The sequence below is a fragment of the Loxodonta africana genome, chromosome 11, assembly GCF_030014295.1.
Source record: "Loxodonta africana isolate mLoxAfr1 chromosome 11, mLoxAfr1.hap2, whole genome shotgun sequence".
NCBI classification, from domain to species: Eukaryota; Metazoa; Chordata; class Mammalia; order Proboscidea; family Elephantidae; genus Loxodonta; species Loxodonta africana.
Genome location: NC_087352.1, coordinates 347,277 through 373,603, shown reverse-complemented (window position 1 = coordinate 373,603; position 26,327 = coordinate 347,277). Strand labels below are relative to the sequence as shown.

General features: G+C 41.4%; 1 protein-coding gene across 1 annotated transcript in view; it reads right to left on the bottom strand.

Annotated features, from left to right (window-relative positions):
* The window catches only part of ZNF569 (zinc finger protein 569), a 72,875-nt gene extending 47,819 nt beyond the window's left edge, over positions 1–25,056 (bottom strand). Inside the window, exons 1-2 of the mRNA XM_010601588.3 lie at positions 24,974–25,056; positions 23,673–23,834 (exon numbers count right to left, since the gene is read on the bottom strand). The gene's annotated coding sequence lies outside the window, so the exon portion shown is untranslated. The remainder of the gene's footprint in view (positions 1–23,672; positions 23,835–24,973) is intronic.
* Positions 25,057–26,327: the final 1,271 nt, after the last annotated feature.

Below are 26,327 nucleotides of genomic sequence, written 5' to 3'. Positions count from 1 at the left end.
CATGGTTCAGGACTCAAAATTCAGAATACCCTAGGGGAAGAAGTAAGAAGGTGGGGTGAACTTCGCATGTCTGAGGGGAGATAACTGAGTTTCCTCAGATGTGGTTGTTGATCCCTTAAGCCCTTTACTGCAATGCCTTTTTATTTCCTTCTCCTCATCCCATTCCTTCCTCCACTCACCGTGTCTCCAAGCAAGCTCGTGTTCCTCTGAAATGAAGGCACATCCTCCCAAGTGAAAGCATGGAGCTATATTTTTTAATCTACGTGAGTTCAAACTGTTATCTCCAACTCCAGTCCAGAACCACAGGGTTCATCCTAGTATTTCTTCCTTGCTTTTCTGTAATTTTTTTCTCCAATAGGTATTATATATCTATAACATATTACTTCAATCCTGGTATACAAATAAGTAGTGCCAGAATTCCTAACTCATCCACCTGTGAGAAAAAAATTTACCACCTAGTGTTTAGTATGGTTCTTTTTATCTTTAGCTTTACAATATCTACTTAACACTGTCTGCAAAATTATTCAGGTCAGCTCCTTTCTTCCCCACCACCGTCAGGGAAGTTATGTCATACACTTGTGTAGGGTAATGCCATTCAGCTATATGCAACCCCTCCCTAATGCAATCAGCTTTGCTCTTCCCTGAAGCACGCTGGGGATGAATTCGGGATGGACTCAGGCTAAGGTACGAGGCCGGGAGTGGCATGGCTGGGCCAGCACTCAAGGCCGAGGAATGCCTTAGCAACAAGAAGGAAAACATCTGGGCCTGGACGTGAAGTCCCTGGGAACACTGACTGCCCAAGGATGTGGGAGAAAAACGGTGAGCCTTGGTCCCAGCTGGAATGGTATATAAGCTGGGGTCCCTTGCTAGGTGGTTGTGGAAAATACTCCAGCCGACTGCCACTGGAGAGCAGCTGCTTGCCTCTGTCAGTAAGTTTCCCCGAACTCATGAATCTGGAAAGGGCTATGTGTCAGTTCTTCAGATTATCTGCCAGGACGCACAGTGAGGGTCTTTCCTTGCTGGGGCTGTCCCGACAACTTGTAATACGGTTAGAATCATTTCTCACATTCTTCATTTCATGTTGGGTTCCGCCTCCATCCTGGTTATATTTTTTCGAGTTTGCATACAGTAAAATTCACTCTTTCTTCTGTAGTTTGTGGGTTCTGACAAATGTAACGTCATGTATCAATCACCACAACACCATACAGAACAGTTCCATCACCCCAAACTTTTCAGGGTACCGCTCCTTTGTAGTCAATGCCTCCCTCACACCCAATCCCTGGCAACCACTCATCTGTTTTCTGTCCCTACAAGCTCACCTTTTCTAGGATGTCATTAAATGGAATCACATAATATGTAGGCTTTTGGGTCTGGCTTTTTTCACTTAGGAAAATATATTTAGGATTTATCTTTGTGGTTGAAATGACTCAGCAGTTCACAGGTTTTTACTGCTGAGTGGTATCCACTATATGGATGCACCACAGTTTATCCACCAATCTGTTGAAAGGTATTTGGGTTGTCCTTCTAAAATAAAGCTATAACATTCACATACAGGTCTGTGCATAAACATAAGTCTTCAATTCACTTGGGTAAATACTTTGAATTGGTATTGCTGAGTCATACGGTTAGTGTATACTGGACTTTACAGGAAACTACCAAACTCTTTTCCAAGGTGGCTGTACCGTTTCATAGTCTCACCAGGAATGTGAAAAAGAATGTATGAGCGGTATGGTCGCTCTGCATCCTCGCCAACGTTTGATATTGTCAGTGTATTAAACAGAGCTCTAAAGACATCTCCCCAAGAATCTTGTCTCCCAGTCAACCAAATCAAATGCTAATGTGTGTGCTGCTGTGAAGGGACTTTGCAGGTATAATTAATGTTCAGAAACTTAAAACAGGGAGCTCAGCCTGGATTACACAGACGGGACCAATTTAATCACATGAGCCCTTAAAAGCATGCTCAAGTCAGGAGAGCCAGGAGAGGTGTGACAGAAGGGGAAATCAAAGAGTTTCAAAGTGTGAGAGGGACTCAATCCGCCATTGCTGGATTTGAAGATGAAGAGGGCCACGAGCCAGGGAACGCAGGCAATTTCCAGATGCTGAGAATGACCCCTGACAGCCAGCAAGGAAAAGGGGGCCTCGGTCCTACAGACAAATGGAGAAGAAATCTGCCAACAACCTAAAAGAGCCTAGAACTTCCAGACACCTTGATTTCAGCTCTGTGAGAATCCACGCAGAGGACCAGCAAAACCACGCTGTGTCCTGAGCTTCTGACTTACAAAGATAACAAATGCGTGTTGTTTAAAGCGACTAAGTTTATGAAAAAAACTTTTTACGGCAGCAATACTAAACTAATAGTTTTGTATGTCTGTTTTTTTTTTTTTTTTGAGGGGGTTAGCCATTGTAATAAGCGTCTGCTAGTATCTCACTCTGGTTTTAATTTGCATTTCCTTTATGACTAATGATGGCAAGCATCTTTTCAATATACTTATTTGATGAAGTGTCCAGATCTTTTATCATTTTTAAAATTACGTTGTCTTCACTCAATATACGGAAGGTCAGCTCAATTGGACTGGACCAAAAGCAAAGAAGTTTCCGGGATAAACTGAACGCTTCAAAGGTCAGCGGAGCAAGGGCAGGGGTTTGGGGACCATGGTTTAAGGGGACTTCTAAGTCAATTGGCAAAATAATTCTATTATGAAAACATCCTGCATCCCACTTTGAAATGTGGCGTCTGGGGTCTTAAATGCTAACAAGCGGCCATCTAAGATGCATCAATTGGTCTCAACCCACCTGGAGCAAAGGAGAATGAAGAACACCAAGGTCACACGACAACTAAGAGCCCAAGAGACAGAAAGGGCCACATGAACCAGAGACTTACATCATCCTGAGACCAGAAGAACTAGTTGGTGCCCGGCCACAATTGATGACTGCCCTGACAGGGAGCACAACAGAGAATCCCTGAGGGAGCAGGAGATCAGTGGGATGCAGACCCCAAATTCTCATAAAAAGACCATACTTAATGGTCTGACTGAGACTAGAGGAATCCCGGCAGCCATGGTCCCCAGACCTTCTGTTGGCACAGGACAGGAACCATCCCCGAAGACAACTCATCAGACATGAAAGGGACTGGACAGTGGGTGGAAGAGAGATGCTGATGAAGAGTGAGCTAATTATATCAGGTGGACACTTGAGAGTGTGTTGGCATCTCCTGTCTGGAGAGGGGATGGGAGGATAGAGAGAGAGGGAAGCTGGCAAAATTGTCACGAAAAGAGAGACTGGAAGGGCTGACTCATTAGGGGGAGAGCAAGTGGGAGTACGGAGTAAGATGTACGTAAACTTGTATGTGACAGACTGACTTGATTTGTAAACGTTCACTTGAAGCTCAATGAAAGTTAATAAAAAAAAAATTACGTTGTCTTAGCTCCACAATAATAGTAGACTTCAACACACCACTTTAGGTGAAGGACAGGACATCTAGAAAGAAGCTCAATAAAGACACGGAAGATCTAAATGCCACAATCAACCAACTTCACCTCGTAGACATATACAGAACACTCCATCCAACAGCAACCAACTATACTTTCTTTTCTAGTGCACATGGAACATTCTCTCGAACAGACCACAGGTTAGGTCATAAAGCAAGCCTTAGCAGAATCCAAAACACTGAAATATTACAAAGCATCTTCTCTGATCATAAGGCCATAAAAGTGGAAATCAATAACAGAAAAAGCAGGGGAAAAAAATCAAACACTTGGAAACTGAATAATACCCTACTCAAAAAAGGCTGGATTATAGAAGACATTAAGGATGGAATAAAGAAATCCATAGAATCCAATGAGAATGAAAACACTTTCTATGAGAACCTTTGGGACACAGCAAAAGTGGTGCTCAGAAGTCAATTTATATCAATAAATGCACACATCCAAAAAGAAGAAAGGGCCAAAATCAAAGAATTATCCCTACAACTTGAACAAATAGAAAGAGAGCAACAAAAGAAACCCACAGGCACCAGAAGAAAACAAATAATAAAAATTAGAGCTGAACTAAATGGAATAGAAAACAGAAAAACTGAAAGAATTAAGACCAAAAGCTGGTTTTTTGAAAAAGTTAAAAAATTGATAAACCACTGGCCAAACTGACAAAAGAAAAACAGGAGAGGAAGCAAATAACCCGAATAGGAAATGAGATGGGCAATATTACAACAGACACAACTGAAATTAAAAGAATTATATCAGATTACTATGAAAAATTATACTCCAACGAATTTGAAAACCTAGAAGAAATGGATGTGTTCCTAGAAACACACTACCTACCTAAACTAACACAAACACAGGTAGAACAACTTAATAGACCCATAACAAAAGAAGAGACTGAAAAGGTAATCAAAAAACTCCCAACAAAAAAAAGCCCTGGTCCAGACGGCTTCACTGCAGAGTTCTTACCAAATTTTCAGAATAGAGTTAACGCCACTACTACTAAAGGTATTTGAGAGCATAGAAAAGGACGGAATACTACCAAACACATTCTATGAAGCCACCATATCCCTGATACCAAAACCAGGTAAAGACACCACAAGAAAAGAAAATTACAGACCTATATCCCTCATCAATGTAGATGCAAAAATCCTCAACAAAATTCTAGCCGATAAAATTCAACAACATATCAAAAAAATAATTCACCACGACCAAGTGGGATTCATACCAGGTATGCAGGGATGGTTCAACATTAGAAAAACAATTAATGTAATCCACCACATAAATAAAACAAAAGACAGGAATCACATGATTTTATCAATTGATGCAGAAAACGCATTTGACAAAGTTCAACACCCATTCATGATAAAAACTCTCAGCAAAATAGGAATAGAAGGAAAATTCCTCAACATAATAAAGGGCATTTATACATAGCCAACAGCCAACATCACCCTAAATGGAGAGAGCCTGAAAACATTCCCACTGAGATCGGGAACCAGACAAGGATGCCCTTTATCACTGCTCTTATTCAACATCGTGTTGATGGTCCTAGCCAGAGCAATTAGGCTAGATAAAGAAATAAAGGGCATCCAGATTGGCAAGGAGGAAGTAAAAGTACCTCTATTTGCAGAGGACTTGATCTTATACACGGAAAACCCTAAGGAATCCTCAAGAAAACTACTGAAACCAATTGAACAGTTCAGCAGAGTATCGGGATACAAGATAAACATACAAAAATCAGTTGGATTCCTCTATACAAAAAAAAGAACATTGAAGAGGAAATCACCACATCAATGCCATTTACAGTAGCTCCCAAGAAGATAGAATACTTAGGAATAAATCTTACCAGGGACGTAAAAGACTTATACAAAGAAAACTACAGTACACTTCTGCAAGAAACCAAAAGAGACTTACGTAAGTGGAAGAACATACCTTGTTCATGGATAGGAAGACTTAACGTTATAAAAATGTCTATTCTACCAAAAGCGACCTATACATTTAATGCAATTCTGCTCCAAATCCCAACAACATTCTTTAAGGAGATGGAGAAACAAATTACCAACGTCATATGGAAGGGAAAGAGGCCCTGGATAAATAAGGCATTACTGAAAAAGAAGAACAAAGTGGGAGGCCTTACTTTACCTGATTTTAGAACCAATTATACCACCACAGTAGTCAAAATAGCCTGGTACTGGTACAACAACAGATACATGGACCAATGGAACAGAATTGAGAATCCAGACATACATCCATCCACATATGAGCAGCTGATATTTGACAAAGGCCCCAAAACAGTTAAATGGGCAAAAGACAGTGTTTCTAACAAACGGTCCTGGCATAACTGGATATCCATTTGCAAAAAAATGAAACAATACCCATACCTCACTCCATGCACAAACACTAACTCAAAATGGATCAAAGACCTAAATACAAAATCTAAAACGATAAAGATCTTGGAAGAAAAAATAGGGACAACGTTAGGAGCCCTAATACATGGCATAAACAGTATACAAAACATTATGAAGAATGCAGAAGAAAAACTAGATAACTGGGAGCTCCTAAAAATCAAACACCTACGCTCCTCCAAAGACTTGACCAAAAGAGTAAAAAGACTACCTACAGACTGGGAAAAAAGTTTTAGCTATGACATTTCTGATCAGCGCCTGATCTCTAAAATCTACATGCTACTGCAAAAACTCAACTACAAAAAGACAAATAGCCCAATTAAAAAACGGGCAGAAGATATGAATAGACACTTCAGTAAAGAAGACATTCAGGTAGCTAACAGATACAAGAGGAAATGTTCACGATCATTAGCCATTAGAGAAATGTAGATCAAAACTGCAGTGAGATTTCAGCTCACTCCAACAAGGCTGGCATTAATCCAAAAAACACAAAATAATAAATGCTGGAGAGATCGTGGAGAGACTGGAACACTTATACACTGCTGGTGGGAATGTAAAATGGTACAGCCACTTTGGAAATCGATTTGGTGCTTTCTTAAAAAGCTAGAAATAGTACTGTATTTTTTTTATGATCCAGCAATCCCACTCCTCAGAATATATCCTAGAGAAATAAAAGCCTTCACACGAACAGATATATGCACCCCCGTTTACTGCAGCACTGTTTACAATAGCAAAAAGATGGAAGCAACCAAGGTGCCCATCAACGGATGAATGGGTAAATTATGGTATATTCACACAATGGAATACTACGCATTGATAAAGAACAGTGAGGAATCTGTGAAATATTTCATAACATGGAGGAACCTGGAAGGCATTATGCTGAGTGACATTAGTTGGAAAAGGACAAATATCGTACAGGACCACTGTTACAAGAACTTGAGAAACAGTTTAAACTGAGAACAAAACATTCTTTTGGGGTTACGAGATGGGGGAGGGAGTGGGGTTGGAGAGGGGTATTCGCTAATTAGATAATAGATAAGAACTACTTTAAGTGAAGGGAAAAACAACACATAATATAGGGAAGGGCAGCACAAGTGGACTTAACCAAAAGCAAAAAAGTTTCCTGAATAAACTGAATGCTTTGAAGGCCAGTGTACCAGGGACAGGGGTTTGGGGACCATGGTTTTAGGGGACATCTAAGTCAACTGGCATAATAAAATCTATTAAGAAAACATTCTGCATCCCACTTTGAAGAGTGGCATCTGGGGTCTTAAACGCTAGCAAGCTGCCATCTAAGATGCATCAATTGGTCTGAACCCACCTGGATCAAAGGAGAATGAAGAACACCAAGGACACGAGGTGATTAGGAGCCCAAGAGACAGAAAGGTCCACACGAACCAGCGACTACATCATCCTGAGACCAGAAGAACTAGATGGTGCCTGGCTATAGCCAATGACTGCCCTGACAGGGAACACAACAGAGAACCCCTGAGGGAGCAGGAAAGCAGTGGGATGCAGACCCCAAATTCTCATAAAAAGACCAGACTTAATGGTCTGACTGAGACTAGAAGGACCCCAGTGGTTATGGCCCCTAGTCCCTCTGTTGGCCTAGGACAGGAAGCATTCCCAAAGCCAACTCTTCAGACATGGATTGGACTGGACAATGGGTTGGAGAGGGATGCTGGTGAGGACTGAGCTTCTTCCATCAGGTGGACACTTGAGACTATTTTGGCAGCGAGGGTAGAGGGGGTTAGAAGCTGGCAAAATGGACACGAAAAGAGAGAGTCGAGGGAGAGAGCGGACTGTCTCATTCAGAGTAATTGGGAGTATGTAGCAAGGTATATATAAGTTTTGTGTGAGAGACTGACTTGATTTGTAAACTTTCACTTAAAGCACAATAAAAATCATTTAAAAAATTACACTTTTTGTTGAATTTTGAGCCTTCTTAATATATTCTTAATTGAAGTCATTTCTCAGATATGTACATTACAGATATTTTCTCCCAGTGTGGGGCTTGTTTTCTCGTTCTCTTAACAGTGTCTTTTATGGAGCATAAGTTCCTACTTTGATAAAACCAAATTTATTAGTTTTTTCTTTTATGGATTATGCTCTTTCTCATATAAGGTCATGCAGATTTCCTTCTGTGTTTTGTTCTGGAAGTTTTATAGCTTTAAGTTTTATATTTATGTCTATGCTCCACTTTGAGTTAATTTTCATGAAGGTATGAGGTGTGTGTTAAGCTTTGTATTTTTTGCATATGAACATCAAATTGTTCAGCGCCATTTGTATTTTAAAAGACTATCCTTTCTTCATTGAACTGGTTTTCACTTTTGCAAAAAAAAAAAAAAAGCTGACTACATTTGTGTGGATCTATTTCTGGGCTCTCTATTGTGTTCCATCGTTCCGTGTGTGTATCCTTTGACCAATAAATATTACACTGTCTTGACTAGTGAGCTTTAAAGTAAATCCTGAAGCTGGGTAGTATGAGTTCTCTAGCTCTTCTATTTTAGAACTCTTTTGTCCGTTCTAATTCTTTGCGTTTCCATAATAAGTTTTAGAGTCAGATTTTGAGATGTACAAAAAAAGACTGATAGGGATTTGATTGAGATTGCATCGAATATGCAGATGAAATCAGGGAGAAACAACATGAGTCCTCCAATCTGTGAAAATATATATTTCTCCATTTACTTCTTTCATCAGGAGTTTTTAGTTTTCAGCATGTGGGGCCTGCAAATACTGTTAGACTTATACCTACGTATTTTAATTTTGGGGTGCTAAAAATGGTATTTAAATTTTTATTCCAATTCTAATTGTTCATTGCTGGAATACAAATATAATGACTTCGTATATTAAACTTAAAAACCCTGGTGGTGTAGTGGTTAAGTGCTACAGTTGCTAACCGAAGGGTCAGCAGTTCATATCCGCCAGGCACTCCTTGGAAACTCTATGGGGCAGTTCTACTCTGTCCTATAGGGTCGCTGTGAGTCGGAATGAACTCAAAGGCACCGGGTTTGGTTTTTTTGGTCTTATATTAATCTTCTATCCTGAAACCATGCTAGACTTACTAGTTCCAGGAGCTTTTTGACAGATTTTTGGGGGACCTTTCCAATTTTTATGCCTTTCTCTTGCCTTACTGCACTGGCTAGGACTTTCAGTACGATGTCAACTATTAGGGTTAAGAAAGGACATCCTTGTCTTGTTGCCAGCCTTAAGGGTAAAGCCTTCACTAGCTCATCATTACATGCAACGTTAGTTCTAGTTTTTTCTACATGCGCTTTAGTAAAGAGTGTTTCCTTTTATCCTAATTTGCTGACAGTATTTTCATGAATGAATGTTAAATTTTGCCAGATATTTTTTCTGCATCTATTCAGATGACGACCATATATTCTTTAGTCTTTTAAAGATATGGTCAATTACAGTGACTGATTTTCAAACTTGGCTATGATATGTTATCCTTTTTATATATTGCTAGATTCAATACGCCCATATACTGTTGAGGATGTTTGTTTCTAGGTTCCTAGGAAATATTGGCCTGTGTTTTCTTTTCTTGTAATGTCTTCGGTTTGGGTATCAGGGTAAGGCAGGCCTCAGGAAACGAGTTGGGAAGTGTTCCTGCTCTTCTACTTTCTGGAAGCGTCTGTGTAAAATTGACATAATTTCTTCCTCGAGCCTTTTGAAATTTTGGCTTGTGAAATTATCCTGGGACTGGAGTTTCCTTTTTTAGAATGTCCTTAACCAAAAATTCAATTTTATTAATAAACATATAACTATTCAGGTTAATTATTTGTTACTGGATTTTAATAGATTGAGTCTTTCAAACAAATTCGACCATTTTGTCTAGATTGTGAAATTTATGGTAATAGAACTGTTTGCAGTGTTCTCTTATTATCCTTTTAAGATTTGTAGGGTGAGTGAGATGCCCCATCTTTCATTCCTGATACTAGCGATTTTTGTCTTCTCTTTTTTTCCACGTTCAATCTATCTAGAGCTTTAGTAATTTTATTGATCTTTTACAAAGAACCAGCTTTTGGTTTCACTGGTTTTCTCTATTGTTTCCTGTTTTATTGAATTCTGCTCTACTCTTCTACTGGCTTTGGGTTTAATCTGCTCCATTTCCTCCAGCGTCTCAAGACAAAGATATAGAACTGATTTGAGCTCTAATTATTCATGGTACTGAATGATACAGATTTTGTTCTAAGCACTGATTTAGTTGTACCTCACTCATTTTGATATGTTGTGTTTTCATTTTCACCCTTTTTTAATTTCTCATGAGATTTCTTCCTTGACTCATGGGTTATTGAGAAGTGTGTTGTTCAATTTCCAAATATTTGGAGGCTTTCCAGGTATCTTGCTGTTCTGATTTCTAGTTTTAGTCTGCTATGGTCTGAGAACATACTTTGTACAACATCAACTGCTTCAAAATTGCTGCGGTTTTATTTATGGCTCAGAATATGAGCTATCTTGCTGAAGATGCTTGAGGAAGACATGATTCTGCTGCTGTTGGGTGGAGTGGTCTGTAAGTGACAATTGGTTCAAGTTGATTGATAATGTTTTCCAGGTCTTCTATAACCTTCCTGATTTTCTGGTTTATTGTTCTTTTAATTACTAATTGTGCATTTGTCTGTTTCTCCTTTCAGTTTAATCAGCTTTTGCCTCAAGTATTTTGAACCTCTACTGTTAGCTCCATACATATCTAGGATTGTTATGTCTTCTTAGAGAATTGACCCCTTTATCGTTATGAAATGTCTCTATTCCTGTATAATACCCCTTGTTCTGAACTCTATCTAGTACTAAAACTGCTATTCCATCTTTCTTTTGGCTAATGTTTCCTTGGTGTATTTTTTTTATCCTTTATTTTTAATGTTTCATCTATTATTTAAAATGGGTTCCTTGTAGACAGCGTTTAGTTGAATTGTACTCTTTGACCCATTGTGATAAGCTCTATCTTTCAACTTGTATACTCAGACCAATGATATTTCAGGTGATCACTGATACAGCTGGATTAAGATCTACCATTTTGCTGTTTTCTGTTTGTCCCATTTCTCCCCTCTCCCTTTCCTTCTGCCTTGTCTTAACACTGAATTTATTATCATTTCATTTTATCTCCTCTATTGGCTTTACCGGAGCTTTGGTGGTACATTAGTTAAGCATCTGGCTCCTAACCAAAAGGTCAGCAGTTCAAATCCACCAGCCTTTCCTTGAAACCCTGTGGGGCAGTTCTGCTCTGTCCTACAGGCTCACTATGAGTTGGAATCAACTCAAGGGCAACAGGTTTAGTTTGGTTTATTGGCGTACTGGGGACAGTGGTGGTTCAGTGGTAGAAGCCTCGCCTTCCACGCAGGAGACCCAGGTTCAATCCCTGGTCGACGCATCTCACGCACAGCCACCAGCTGTCTGTCCGCAGAGGCTTGTGTGTTGCTACGATGCTGAGCAGGTTTGAGTGGCGCCTCCAGACTAAGACGGAGTAGGAGGAAAGGCCTGGCAATTTAATTCCAAAAATCATTCAAAGAAAACCCTATGGATCACAACGATCCAGTCTGACACAGATCACGGGATGGCACAGGACGAAGCAGCACTTCATTCTGTTGTGCATGAGGTCGCCATGAGTCAGGGGCCCATTCGACAGCAGCGAAAAATAACGACAACATTGACTTACTAGTTATACCTCTTTTGAAAAAAAAAAATTAGTGGTTGCCCTAGGGTCTAAAACATACAATTTTTACCAATCCGAGTCTACTTTCAAATAATACTGCACTGCTTCACTTGTAGTTTAAGAATCTTGCAACAGTACATTCCAAATCCCTCCCTCCCATACTGTGTGCTACGGTTGACTTTCACCTATACTATACACAAACCATACAATCTTGGCTTTAGATAGTCACTTATCTTTTAAAGCAATTAGGAATAAGAGAATAATTTTATCTTACACTCATCTAGTCCACTTCCAGCGCTCTCCTCTGCTCCGTGCAGATCTAAGTTTCTGGCTGATATCATATTCCTTCTGCCTGAAGAGCTTCCTTTGCCGTTTCTTGCAGGGAACATCTATTGGGAGTGAGTTCTCTTAGTGCAGGTCTGTCTGAGAACGTCTTTATTTCTCCATTTTTGAAGGACATTTTCACTTGGTATAGAAGCCTGTATTGACAGCTTTTTCTTTCAGAACTTTAAAAATGCTTCCCCACTGTCTTCCTTTCTGCATGATGTGTGTAGGAAGTCTGCTGTCATTCTTACCCTTTTTCCTCAGTAGGTAATGTTTCTTTTTTTCTTTTGTTGCTTTAAAAAATTTTCTCCTTATCTTTGGTTTTCAGCATTTTAAATATATGTGTAGATGTGGGGTTTTATGGTAATTTTACTTGTTTGTATTTATCCTGCTTGGTGTTTTCTGAGCTTCTTGGACATGTGGTTTGACGTCATTAATTTTGAAAATTCTCAGCCATTATTTCTGAAATATGTTTCCTTCCTCATTCTCTCTCTTCTTTTGGGATTCCAATTACATGTAGGTTAGACTGTTTGATATTGTCCCATAGCTCTTGATGCTCTATTCTGTGTGTATGTATCTGTTTGTTTCACTCTTTTTCTAATTGTGTTTCAGTTCGGGTAATTTCTAATTGACCTGTGTTCTGGTTCACTGATTCTTTCCCCAGCTGTGCCCAATCTACTGATGAGCTTGTCACAGGCATTCTTCATCTCTGTTACTCTGTTTATTCCTAGCATTTCTATTTCTTTCTTATAGTTTCCATCTCTCTGCTGAATTTACCCATTCGATCCATTATTTTAAATTCCTGTTGGATTATTCCAACATCTAGGTCATATCTAAGTCTGGTTCTGATGATTGCCTTATTTCTTTGAAATGTGTTTTGTTTTTTTCTTGCTTTTTTCATATATCTCACAATTTTTGTTGAAAACTGGGTATCTGAGATATAACAGATGCTAAGGTATTTTGTATGCTAGAAATGGGCATGCCTTTCCTTCTGCTAGATCTTTAGTGTGGGGTTTTGTGCTATCTAGTCAGAAGTTGGTTAAAGTTTGAGGTTTGGTATTGATATGGTTAGCGTTAGTGCACCCCAGGCTTCAAATTCCTCTAATAATACCTGTGTTTAAACTATGGGTTGGTTTGCCAAAGCTATTTTCTCAACTTATGTTTCTCCCTTGACTTTCGGATATTCTATTTGACTGCTCCCCAGAGAGAATCTTTCCTGTGCAGGTCTCCCAGCTGTAATCCACTATTATTTTCACTTGATGCTTGCTATTGGCCTCTTTGCTGCTAACTGGCCTAACTCGTAGCCAGTGTAGCAGCTGCTCAGTTCTTTCAGCTGCTGCTCTCCTAGCGACAGCTCTCCACTATCAGGCTGCTATGCCGTCAGGCCTCTATCCTGTCAGGTATTCTGCCATTAAGCTACCCACTGTCAGCCTCCCTGCCATCAGCCTGTTTCCTACTAACTGACCCAGCCCATAGCCAGTGCAGCAGCTTACTCTGTGCTCTCAGCTGCTGCTCTGCCATCAGGCCTCTCTACCACTGGGCACTCAGCCACTGGGCATTCTGCTGTCAGGCTATCCACCATCCACCTCTCTGCAGCTAACGGGCCCAGCTCGTATCAGTGTAGCCTGCTCTCTCAGCTGCTGCTCTCCAGTGTTGGCCTCTCTGCTGTTGGGTGTTCTGCCATCAGGCTATCCAGGGTCGGCCTCTCTACAACTAACTGGGCCAGCTCACAGCCCATGTAGCAGCTTGCTCAGCTCTCTTAGCTGCTCCCTGCTCTCAGGCCTCTCTGCCATCAGGCTTCTCTGTGGTTGGCCTCTCCACCATTAACTGGTCCAGCTCATTGCCAGTGTAGCAGCTTTGGGACCACTAGCCTCTCATATGGCTCTACTCCTCCGCCAGCCTGCTTTCACCCAGCATCTCTCTCTCAACCAGGTGGCCTCCAAAATCTCTGCATTTCAGCCATTTATATATCTCAATCCTCATCAGTTACAGACCAGAGTTCAACCAATCTTCAATTACCCATGAGGCATCAATCAACCCGTCTTGCTAATTACCAGACGAAAGTATCAAACCATCGAGTTGTTTATAGCTTACTCCAAGAAATGTCAATCAACTCAGGGAATCCCCTGAGGGGGAAAAAAAAAGTACACCAAGTTGAGTCTCCAAAGAACTAGGGCAAAGGTTACAATTCAGGGCTTAGGGGAAAAAAATCTACCAAGCTATTTTCCAAAGAACCAAGGCAAAAGGCCATATAAAGGAACTCACTGTGCCACAAAGAATAGTTCAATATATGAAAATCAATGTATTACATCACATCAATAGGACGAAGGGGGAAAAAGCCACATGATCCTCTCAACAGATGAAGAAAAAAGTACCTGATGAAATTCAACAGCCTTTCACGATAAAACAGTTCCTCAACATAACAGGCATAAATGAAAAGCCCACAGCTAACATCATACTCAGTAATGAAAGTCTGAAAGTTTTCCGCTTTGGATCAGGACCTGGGCAAGAATGCCCACTTCTATTCAACACTGTAATAAAGGTTATAGCCAGAACGAACAGGCAAGGAAAAAAAAAAAAAAAAAAGACACCTAAATAGGAAAGGAAGAAGTAAAACTATCCATATATTTGCTGACGATGTGATCTTATATATGGAAAATCCTAAAGAACTCACAAAAAATCTTAGCACTAATGAACAAACTCATCAAAGTTGCAGGATACAAGATCAGTGCTCAAAAATCAGTTGTATTTCTAGACACTGGAGTCCCTGGGGTGCAAACAACTAACGCACTCAGCTACTAACTGAAAAACTGAAGGTTCAAGTCTACCCAGGGGCACATGGGAAGAAAGGCCTGATGATCTACTTCTGAAAAATCAGCCACTGAAAACCTTGCGGAGTTCAGCTCTACTTTGAAACACATGGGGTCACCTTAAGTTGGAGATAACAGCAACTGGGATGATTTCTATATACTAGCTGCAAACAATCCAAAAAGGAAATTAAGAAAATAATTCCACTTATAATAGCATCAAAAAGAAAAAAATCCTTAAGAATAAATTTACCAAGGAAGTGTAAGACTTCTGCACTGAAAACTACTAAACACTGCTGAGAGAAATTAAAGATCTAAGTAAGTGGAAAGACATTTCACGTTCACAGACTGGAAGACTTAATGTTATAAAGACGGCAATATTCTCCCAGGCAATTTACAGATTTAGTGCAATCTTTTTTTTTTTTCTTATCAAAATCCCAGTGGCCTTTTTCAGAGAAATGAAAGAGCTGATCCTAAAATTTATAGGGAATTTCAAGGGACCCAAATAGGCAAGACAATATTAAAAGACAATAAAGTTGGAGGACTCACACTTCTTGACTTCAAAACTTGCTACAAAGCCACATTTATCAAAACAGTGTGGTACATACAGACCAGTGGAATAGAACTGTGAGTCCAGAAACAAACCCATACCTCTATGTCGACTGATTTTCAACAAGGGTGCCAAGATCATACAACAGGGAAAGAACTGTCTCTTTAACAAATTGTGCTGGGATAACTGTACATATACATGCAAAAGAATGAAGTTGGATCCTTACCTCATACCACATATAAGAATTAATTCAAAATGCATCAAATATCTAAATTTAAGAGCTAAAATTATAAAACTCTTAAAAGAAAACACAGGGTAAATCTGAATTTGGCAATGATTTCTTATATTTTAGCAAGTGATGACACCAAAATAATAAGCAACAAAAGAAAAAATAAATTTGACTCCATCGAAATCAAGAACTTTTTACCTTCAAAGGACATCATCAAGAAAGTGAAAAGAGAACCTACAGAATGGGAAAGAATGTCTGCAAATCATATGTCTGATAAGGGTCCAGCATCCAGAATATATTTAAAAAAAAAAAAAAAAAACTCCAACTGAACAGCAAAAAGACAAAAACACAATTTTTAAAATGAGCAAAGAGCTTGAATAAACACTTCTCTAAGAAGATGTAAAAATGGCCGATAAGCACATGAAAAGATGTTCCACGTGATTAGACATTAGGGAACTGTAAATCAAATCACAATAGGACACTAATTCATATCCAGTAGGTTGGCCATAATACAAAACAAAACACAGAAAATAACAAGTATTGGTGAGGCTATAGAAATACCAGAATCTTCATGCTTTGGTGGTAAGAATGTAAAATGATGTAACCTTGTGAGAAAGTTTGGCAGATCCTCAAAAATTAAACACAGAATTAACATATGACCCAACAATTCCATTCCTAGGTATATACTCAAAAAAAATGAAAACAAGTATGCAAACAAAAACTTCTACACAAATGTTCAGAACAGTATATTTCATAGCAGCCAGGAAGTGGAAACAACCCCAGTGTCTGTCAGCAGATGAACGGATAAACAAAATGTGGTACATCCATAAAATGGAACCTTACTCAGCCATCAAAAGGAATGACGTACCAATACAAGCTACAACGTGGATAAGCCTTGAAAACACTATACTAAGTTAATGAAGCTAGACACAAATGGTAGCCTACTGTATAAAACCATTTATATGAAACATCCAGAATAAGTAAGCCCACAGACAGGAAGGAGATGATCATTTGCTAGAGGCTGTAGGAGTTACTCCCCAGAGATATAAAGTTAGCTTTGGGTGTGATGAAAATGTCTTGGGACTAGACAGAGGTCATTGTTGCACAACACTGAGTGCATGAAAAGCCACTGAACTGTATGGTTTAACATGGTTAATGATTACTTTCATGTTATGTGAATTTTAGCCCAAGTAAATAAATTATGAAGAAGGCAAATGACCAAATACATTCAAACACAAAAGCAAAGGGATGAAAAAAGATATACCATGCTAACACTCATCAAAAGGAAGTGGAGAAGCTATAGTGACTTCAGACAAAGCTGACTTCAGGAGGAAGAAGATTATCATGGATAAAGGAAGGCATTACATAACGATAAAAGCACCAATTTTCCAAGGGGTACAACAACGCTACAGGTATGTGTATCTAACAACCAATCATCAAAACACATGAGGCAAAAACTGATAGAACTAAAGTTACATAGACAAATCCATTATTAAGCATATGAAAAGATGCTCAGCATCATTTTACTTAATTAATTGAAACAACAATGAGATACTACCAAACCAAAACCAATCCCATCTCTGTTGAGTCAATTCTGACTCATTGCGACCCTATTGGACAGAGTAGAGCTGCCCCATTAAGTTTCCAAGATGTGACTGGGGGAGTCAAACTGCTGCCCTTTTGGTTAGCAGCCGAAGCTCTTAACCACTGTGCAACCAGGGTTTGCAACAAAATACTACTACATGCCAATTAGAATCCAAATTAGATCCAAAAAACTGACGAACCAACTCCTGGCAAGCATACAGAGCAACTGGAAGTCTCATTCATTGCTAGTGTAAATCGGTGCCGGGGTAAATCACCGCTGGGGTAAATCATTTTTTGTGTATGTCATTGTCGGGGTAAATCACTGCTGGGGTAAATCATTTTTTGTGTACATCATTGTCAGTGTAAATCACTGCCGGGGTAAATCACTGTTCGTGTAAATCACTGCCGGGGTAAATCACTGTTCGTGTAAATCACTGCCGGGGTAAATCACTGTTCGTGTAAATCACTGCCGGGGTAAATCACTGTTCGTGTAAATCACTGCAGGGGTAAATCACTGTTCGTGTACATCACTGCCGGGGTAAGTCACTGTTCGTGTAAATCACTGCCGGGGTAAATCACTGCTGGTGTGAATGCTAAATGGAACAGCCACTCTAGACGACAATCTGGCAGCTTCTTACAAAGCTTAGCACACAATCTAGCAACCTCATTCCTAGGGATTTACCCAACTAATTGGAAAACTAATGTCCACAGAAAACCCTGCACATGTGTGCTTCTAGCAGCTTTATTCATGTTGGCCAAAAAGTCAAAGCAGCAGTGACGGGTTAAACCAACGGCAGTGTGTTCCTAAGATGGAATATTATCCAGTGACAAAACAGAACGAGCTACCAGGCCGTGCAAAAGCACGGACGAATCCTAAACGCACGTTGCTGAGAAGCCAGTCTGAAAAGGCTGCATACTTTATGACTCCATTTACACGACATCTTACAAAAGGCAAAACCGTAGAGATGGTAAACAGATCAGTAGATGCCAGGAGGCTGGGGACAGGGGAAGGTTGAATAAGTGAAGCACAATTTTTAAGGACACTGAAGCCATTCTGTATCATAGTGCAAAGCTGGCTACATAGTATGCATTTCTCAAAAACCATGGAATTTTACTGTTCAAAGAATGGGCCTTAATGCCTGCAAACTTTTTTAAAAAACCATTTAGATCAGGAGATCCCAGAATGAAATGCAGACTGTCACACACACAAAAATCTAACTGTATTACAAATGTATGAAATAATCTCTCTGAACCGCACAGGTGTGGGTGGCGGAAGGCGCTAACCTAAGTAACTTTGGAAATGAGTGGAGACTCAGCCTACAAGTAAAAGGAGCTGTACGTATGTAAACACCACACTCTAGTCAGTGAAACTGTTTCTCACACGGGTACGGGTTAACAATTCGGAACCACTGCACAGGTATGGCAGAACTAAACAATGAGGTAGGTGGATGAAGGGTGGTCGGAGCCAGGTTTCTCATCATTGGAGTAGGACGGTAGAGATAACAAAGGGGGGAGGGAGAATTAACCATGTGGGACTGGATTAGAGTTAGAGACATTAGCATAAACTCATGTTTGGTTTAACATAGAAATGTTGTTAGGTGCTGTCGAGTCAGCTCCAACTCACAGCAACCCTATGGATAACGAAACAAAATGTTGCCCAGTCCTTACGATAGTCGGTATGTTTGAGCCCACTTCTGCAGCCACTGTGTCAATCCATCTCATTGAGAGCGTTCCTTTTTTTTTTGGCTAACCCTCTACCACGCATGATGTCCTTCTCCAGGCATAGGTCCCTCCTGATAACACGTCCAAAGTGGTGGTGGTGTTAGGTGCTGTCAAGTCAGTTCCAACTCATAGCGACCCTCTGTACAACAGACAAAACACTGCCTGGTCCTGTGGCATCCTCACAATGTCCAAAGTAAGTGAGACAAAGCCTCGCCATCCTCACTTCAAGGTGGATACACACAGAAGTATCTACAGGTATGTGAATATACACTGGTTAGTGTATACACATGTATTTCCTTGCTTTGTCAGCCGAGAAGGCCTAAAAATAATGACACCCCCGTAGCAGTGACCACACCCAGAGCCCAGATCTGGTTTCTAATATCATTCTCCAAAGAAACTAACCATGGTTCTTTAGAGAAATGGGTAATTCTAGGACTGGGACAGGAATATACAAGATGAGACTGGAGCATCTGGGAGTGCCAGAAAGTAAAGAAGTGCTCAAAAACAAAACAAAACAAAAAAAACTACAATGATGGGCGTATGTCAAAGGGACACAGGAGCTAACTGAAAGAGCTCCCAATGACCAAAGCCGGAACAATTTAAGGAGCAAAATAATGCAGTATTTAATTATAACCAAAGGTATAAAACAAACATTCTTGACTCCATACTGATAGAGGAGCCCTGGTGGTACAGTAGTTAAGAGCTACAGCCGCTAACCAAAAGGCTGGCATTTCGAATCCACCAGGAACTCCTTGGAAACCCTATAGGGCAGTCTACTCTGTCCTACGGGGTCGCTATGAGTCAGAATTAAGTTGATGGCAACGGGTTTGGCTTTTTTTTTTAATATATATACTGATATAAATGCATAATTAAATAAGTAAAGGAGAAGAGACAAGTCTCCTGTGCAGCAGAATTCCTAATAATTTAGTAGACACTCTGCCCTCAAGGAGGTATGCATAACTCCCTACCCCTTAAGCTTGGACTGTTCACACTGACTTCCTTCCAAAGAGCCCAGTAATGGAAAGAGAGGGGTAAAAGAGTAATTTCACAGAAGAGAAATCTGACAAATGCTCTCTCAGTCAAATGAACACGGTTGACATCGGCAGTGATAAGTCACGTTAACACCATGTGCCTTTGATATGACTGATGAGAATGGCACTCTACCTCTGGGTCTTCCTCCCAAAAACATATCATCTCAGTACAATCATGAGAAAATCATCAGACGAACCCCAATCGAGGGACATTCTACAAAATATCTTACCAGTACTCCTCCAAGCTGTTCAGGTCATCAAAAAACAAGGAAGGTCTGAGAAACTCACAGCCAAGAGGAGCCTAAGGAGGCCTGACAACTAAATGCAAAGTGCTGTCCTGGATGGGGTCCTGAGACAACAGCTGAGAACTGGTTTGTTTCAGTTTGACCCCCTGCTGAGAATTTGCATTTCCATCGAAGATATACAGAATCAGAATCTACATTTTAACAAGATTCCAGGTGATTTTGGAACTTGTTAAAATGTAGATTCTGATTGTATGTATCTGGGGTAAAAAAAGTATCTGGGGTAGAAATGGAAATTTTCAGCGGGGGTTGAGCTGAAACAAAGTGGCTTGAAGCCTTGTCTGAAACAGAAAAAGGATATAAGGTAAAAACTGAGAAAATCTGAATAAACTATGGATTTTAGTTAATAACTACATATCGATATTGGTTCATCAGTTGTGACAAATGTACCATGTAATGTAAAACGTTAACAACAGAAGAAACCACGTGTAGGTACATGAAAACTCCGCTCCATCCTTGCAACTTAAAAACTATTCTAAAATAAAAAGGTTATTTCAAAAATCTATTAATATTATTCATGACATGAAGAAACTAATAAAATACTATAAACTCAATGGACATAGAAAAGTCATTTGGTAAGACGCAATACATTCCGGGGGGAAAAGACCCAGAGTAAAACAGGAATAGAAGGGAACTTCTGTAATCTAAGCCTAAGAGGCAAGTTACACGCCATGTGAACTGGATAAAAACAAAGCCGCTTTTTGTTTTAACTAACAACAATTACTGGGAGAAAACAGAGGGAGAATCTATATTGGAAGAACAAGGAAAAGAAAAAAAGCTGAAGAAACATTTCACGATTTAAGGGAAGAATAAATAGAATATATTTTCCAAGTTAATACAATTCCCACTGCGGAATTCTATCAAGCATAGGGGTGAAAAGTTATACTGCTAATCCTTAAAGATATCCTAAGTAAAACAAGAATAAAGCCTGTATTTCTCTATTCTGATACGGAGGAACTCAGAGGAGGAAGTCTACGTCTTGGGATATAAAGCAGGACAAATAAAATTTAGATTTACTGGAACTAGTTTCATCTTTATTATTTAGCAAATATGGTGAAATGAGTTGCCTTTATATGGCCTTTTGTTTTGGTTCTTTGGAAAAACAGCTCGAGACTTTTTTTTCCCCATAAACTCTGAGGAGATATCTTTGCCCTCCCCACCCCACCCCATTTTCTACCCCAGAGGATCTGTTACTTACTTTAGTCCAGGTTGATTGACATTTCCTGGGCAAGCTGTAAACAACTAGATGCACTGACACTTTTTGTCTAGCCCTGGGCTGCAGTCTGCCCTGTGACTGTTCTATTTTATACACCTTGTGGGGACTGATTAGTTTATTATGAAAGTTGAGGGATTTGCAGTCCACTGAGCAGTTCGTTACTTCACAGTCCCGCTGGGAGGGCCATGCATTAAAATTGACAAGGAGTTTGCTTATATAAGCAGCCAACCTCACAGAGGTTTTAGAGAAGCAAGAAAAGAGAAGAAGCTGAGAAACAGAAGGCAAGGAACCTCCTAGAACAGCTGTAATATGGGTCAAGGGCTAACACTGAAGGTGGCGACCCATGTGGAAGGGGCCCTGTGGCAGAGTTGGTGGGACAGGCCTGGAAGAGGCTCTGCAGCAGGGTCTGAAGTGACAGCACAAAGCTGTTGCTGGGAAAGCAGGTAAGAGAGCTGAGCAAGCTGCTTCACTGGCTATCAGCTGGGCCAGTTAGCAGTGGAGAGGCTGAAAGCAGAGACGCTTGCACCGCTGCGAGGAAGCATGCCCAACAGAGGAGGGCTTGCCTGCCAGCACAGCCTAGAAGGGCCTGAGAGAGCTGTCTGGTTGGAAGCTGTCCTGCACTGAAGGAAGGGATGAGCTCTCCACCTCAAAGAAGCCTTGCGGACCTTGCCTGTGTGCTCCCTGAGCCTGATCCCAAGTTGTAGCCTGTTACCTGCAAGTTGATCCAGATCCTGAGTTGTAACATATTAACCTCCTTAATAAGTCACATAACCATGAGTGTGTCTGCAAGTTCTGTGTGGCCACTGCAATGTATTATCAAACCCAGCAGAGAAGCAGAGTGCTGTGGGGGGCCAGGGGGAAGGGATGGAACGGCTGTGTTAGGATACTGAAAAACTGGAGAGCAAAGGTGTATCAGACCTCTCCCTCCTAAGAACTAGCTTTTTCTGGTCCTGGTTCTAATCGTCCCTTGGGAATTCAGATAATTCCTTATATTAGAACCCAGAAAAACAAAGCTTTTTGGTTGGATTTCCTTTCCTTTTTAGCTTAAAGTAAGGCTTTTCACAACACAAAAATCAAGCCAGATCCAAGGCAACAGCGTCCTCTCTGCTTTCACTTTGATCATACCTGGGAAAAAGGAGACTAGTATAATACGTATGCCACATTTATCTTCAGGAAAGAAAATCTGCCCTTTCAACTTAACACACTTACCAGAAATCCCATAGCAAACATCACGCTAAGTGTTCAGCTATTAAAAACATTCCTTTAATGTCAGCCATAGGACAAAGGTATCAGCTATGACCCCTTCTACTGGCACTTGTGGCTGATGTAATGAGATAATAAAAAGGAAAAAAAAAAACTATATATATCTATATATATATGGATATACAATTAACATTATTCATGGACACTGTGATTGTCTTTTTAAAAAAATCCAAGACAAAGTCTAAAGAATGAAGCCAGTATGAGCTGAACAAGGTTGGTAAATACAAGATTAATGTGGAAAAGCCAAATGCACTATTATTCACTTAATATAACCAAATAGAAAATATAACCTTTAAAACATACTGTTCACAATAATCCAATCAGAAGCTGTGTAACAGCTAAATCAAGAAAATTTATCCAATTTACCGAAGTTCATAGAAGCGGCCCTAAATAGATACCATGCCCAGACAGAAAAAGTCGATAGTGGTAAAGACGGCAATTTCCCCAATGTTATCCTTAATTACAATCAAAACTGACAAAAAGCTTTTAATTCAACTTGTCAAGCTGATCCTCATATTCATTTAAGATGAAAGAGCTGAAAAAAGTGAGATGGAAAAAGAACATAGATATTATGGTACCATTTTTTCAAGAGGGGTGGTGTGAATACACATGGCCGCGCACACACACACCTTTTCCCTATGTTACTGCAATAGCTTCCTAATTGATTTCTCTGTTCTGGCCCTTGCCTGCCCCTCCCCAACCCCTACTCCCATTCCCCTAGTTCATTCTCATTAGGGCAGCCAAGGTGATCCTCTTAAATTTTAAGCAGCTAGTAATATCACTCCCATGCTCAGAACTCCCCAACAGCTTCCCATCTCATTCAGAAAAAAAAAAAAATCAGAGTAAATGCCAAAACCATGATTGTAGCCCGAAAGGCCCAACCTGATCTGGGCTCCCCCCATACCTTACCTGTCTTATCTCCTGACTCTCCCCTTATTAGTGTATCTAGCACCTTTACTTCCTTCATATCTCTATGATTACCATTTCAGGATGCCTTCCCTGGCTCCCTCATCTAAAATTCCAGCTCCCATCCCCAGTTCTACACATGCTTCTGATTTCCTTTTTCTCCCTAGTATTTTCCACTATTTAATGTATATTTTACTTACTTACCTTGTTTATTACATGGCCCACAACACTGTAGGTACCATGGTAACAGGGGGTATGTCTCGTTTGTTCACTGGTATGTCCCAAGCACCTCGAATTGTGTCCATCACACAGACAGCATTCAATAAATCGTAAACGGATGAATATGTCCTTAATACATGAATAACTCTGGAAAATAGAACAGTACTTTAGAAAAGTGGGAAAATTATACCAACAAATAATTCACAAAAGACACATAAAAATGTTGACTTTGGCAGTTACCAGCAAGTCCAAATTAAAATAAAGAAACTATTATTTTACAGCTATGAGGTTAACAAAGACTAATATTTGATATCCAATCTTATCAAGAGTATATGGATACAGGCAGTCTTATACTATGCCAATAAAACTATAGAGCAACGAAAGCTTACAAAATAGTTGGGCAGATTCAGGGAGCTGTTTATCTTAAAGAGCACACATTGTGACCTATCAGTTCTATTTCTAGGAGCCTGCACCCCTCCGAAATCACGAAGTATATTATAACGTGTCAAATTGTCTGTTGACAAATGCATTGTTCACAGTAATGGCAAGGAGTTGAAAAGAACCAAATTAACCAACAACGGAGTAAACTCTTTAAAACGAATTACATGAACAACTTTAAAACGATGCCCAGGACTGTGATTGCTTAAGCGGAAAGACACTAATCCTGAATTGTTAAGTGAGAAAGGCAGGCTGAGAGCTGCAATTTTTAAAGCCAGTATGTGTGTATTCACAGGAGAGGGGAGGCGAGACGGGAAGACAAGAATTGACAGTGGTCCCGTGGCTGTGGCATCGTGAACGACCTTTGTTTTCTCGGAGCTCTTCTGCATTCGCGATCTTGAGCAGAGTGAGGGGCAAGGGAGCATCCACTGCTTTAGCAACGTACACAAAGCAACGGAGCTAATCCCCCCCAAAACCAGATAAAGTTTTAAACAAATGAAGTCTTGGCGCTGCCGACGCCTCACACAAACACGTAGCAGCGATCGTACCCGCAGCCGCAGCACCGGTACAAAGCCTCCCACACGCGCACTCTGCCCGCCGGCCGCGGAGCTTCCAGTGCACGCACGACCCCGCCGTCACGTCCGCACGCGCCCGCGTCCACGCGCAAACGTGACGGCAAAGGCGCGTCCACCGTCCCCCGGGCGCCGCGTCCCCGGCCGGCTCCGTCACACACACACGTTGGCGGCCAGAGCCCCGCTCGCCACCCTCCCGGCTCCCGCCGCCTACGACGCGCCGCAGCCGCAGGCCCCCGCCCGCCGCGCACGGAGCCCCGGCGCCCGAGAACTCACCACCGAGCCCGCGGCCACCGGGCCGACTCGCACCCCAACGCCGCCCGAGAGCGCGGCCGCCGGCTGAGGTGGGGGCGCCACGGCCGCCGGCGCTCGAGGAGAGCGGCGCCTCGGTCCGTTAGACGCGGGACGGCTTCCCAGAGGGCCCCGCGGTCGGCGGGGGGCCTGAGGGTGCGCGCGGGGGCCGCGCTGAGGCGCTGCGGGACGCGGGTCCGCGGGGCAGCCTCGCTCGAGCCGCGCGCTCACTGCCCGGGAGTACAGCTGCGTGCTGAGGGGAGCCTGAACAGGCCGCTGCTCTCCTGCCCGGACTACATTTCCCAGAGGCCTTCCCGGTCCCAGGCTGTCGCCAGCAAACGGGCGCGTCCTCCTCGTGGCCGCCGGGGCTGGGATGCCTGGTCTGTGGAGAAAGCACCGCCTAGTCGGTTTACTTCGTCTGGGCCCGGCCCCGCCCAGGACGGCATAAAGCCGGTGACCAAGCCAAGCCAAACCAAACCAAACCAAACCAAACCAAACCAAACCCGTTGCCCACGAGTTGATTCCGATTCATAGCGACCCTATAGAACGGAGTAGAACTGCCCCATAGGGTTTCCAAAGAGCGGCTGGTGGATTCGAATTGCAGACCTTTTGGTTAGCAGACGAGCTCTTCACCACTACTCCAGCAGGGTGTTGTTACTGTTGTTGTTCTTAGGTGCCATGGAGTTGGTTCCGACTCATAGCGACACTATTCACAACAGAACGAAACACTGTCCGGTCCTGGGCCATCTTCACAATCCTTGTTGTGCTTGAGACCATTGTGGTAGGCACTGTGTCAATCAATCCCCTTGAAGGTCTTCATCTTTTCCATTGACCCTCTACCAAACATGATGTCCTCCAGGGACTGATTGCTCCTGTCCAAAATATGTGATGCTTAGTCTCGCCATGCTTGCTTCTAAGGAGCACTCTGGTCGCGCTTCTACCAAGACAGATTTGTTCGTTGTTTTGGCAGTCCTTGGTATATTCAGAGAAACCCTGGTGGTGTAGTGGTTAAGTGCTACAGCTGCTAACTGAAGGGTCGGCAGTTCAAATCCGCCAGGCGCTCCTTGGAAACTCTATGGGGCAGTTCTACTCTGTCCTATAGGGTCCCTCTGAGTCGGAATCGACGCGACGGCACTGGGTTTGGGTTTTGGTTGATATATTCAGTATTCTACGCCAACACAATTCAAAGGTGTCAGTTCTTTGCTCTTCTTATTCATTGGCCAGCTTTCGCATGCATATAACTGTCAAATCAGCATTTAATCGTATTGGGGATCGTTTGTATGTGACTGTTGGCTTTCCTCTAACTGATTTCATGATTCTCTCCTTATCTTTAATTTTT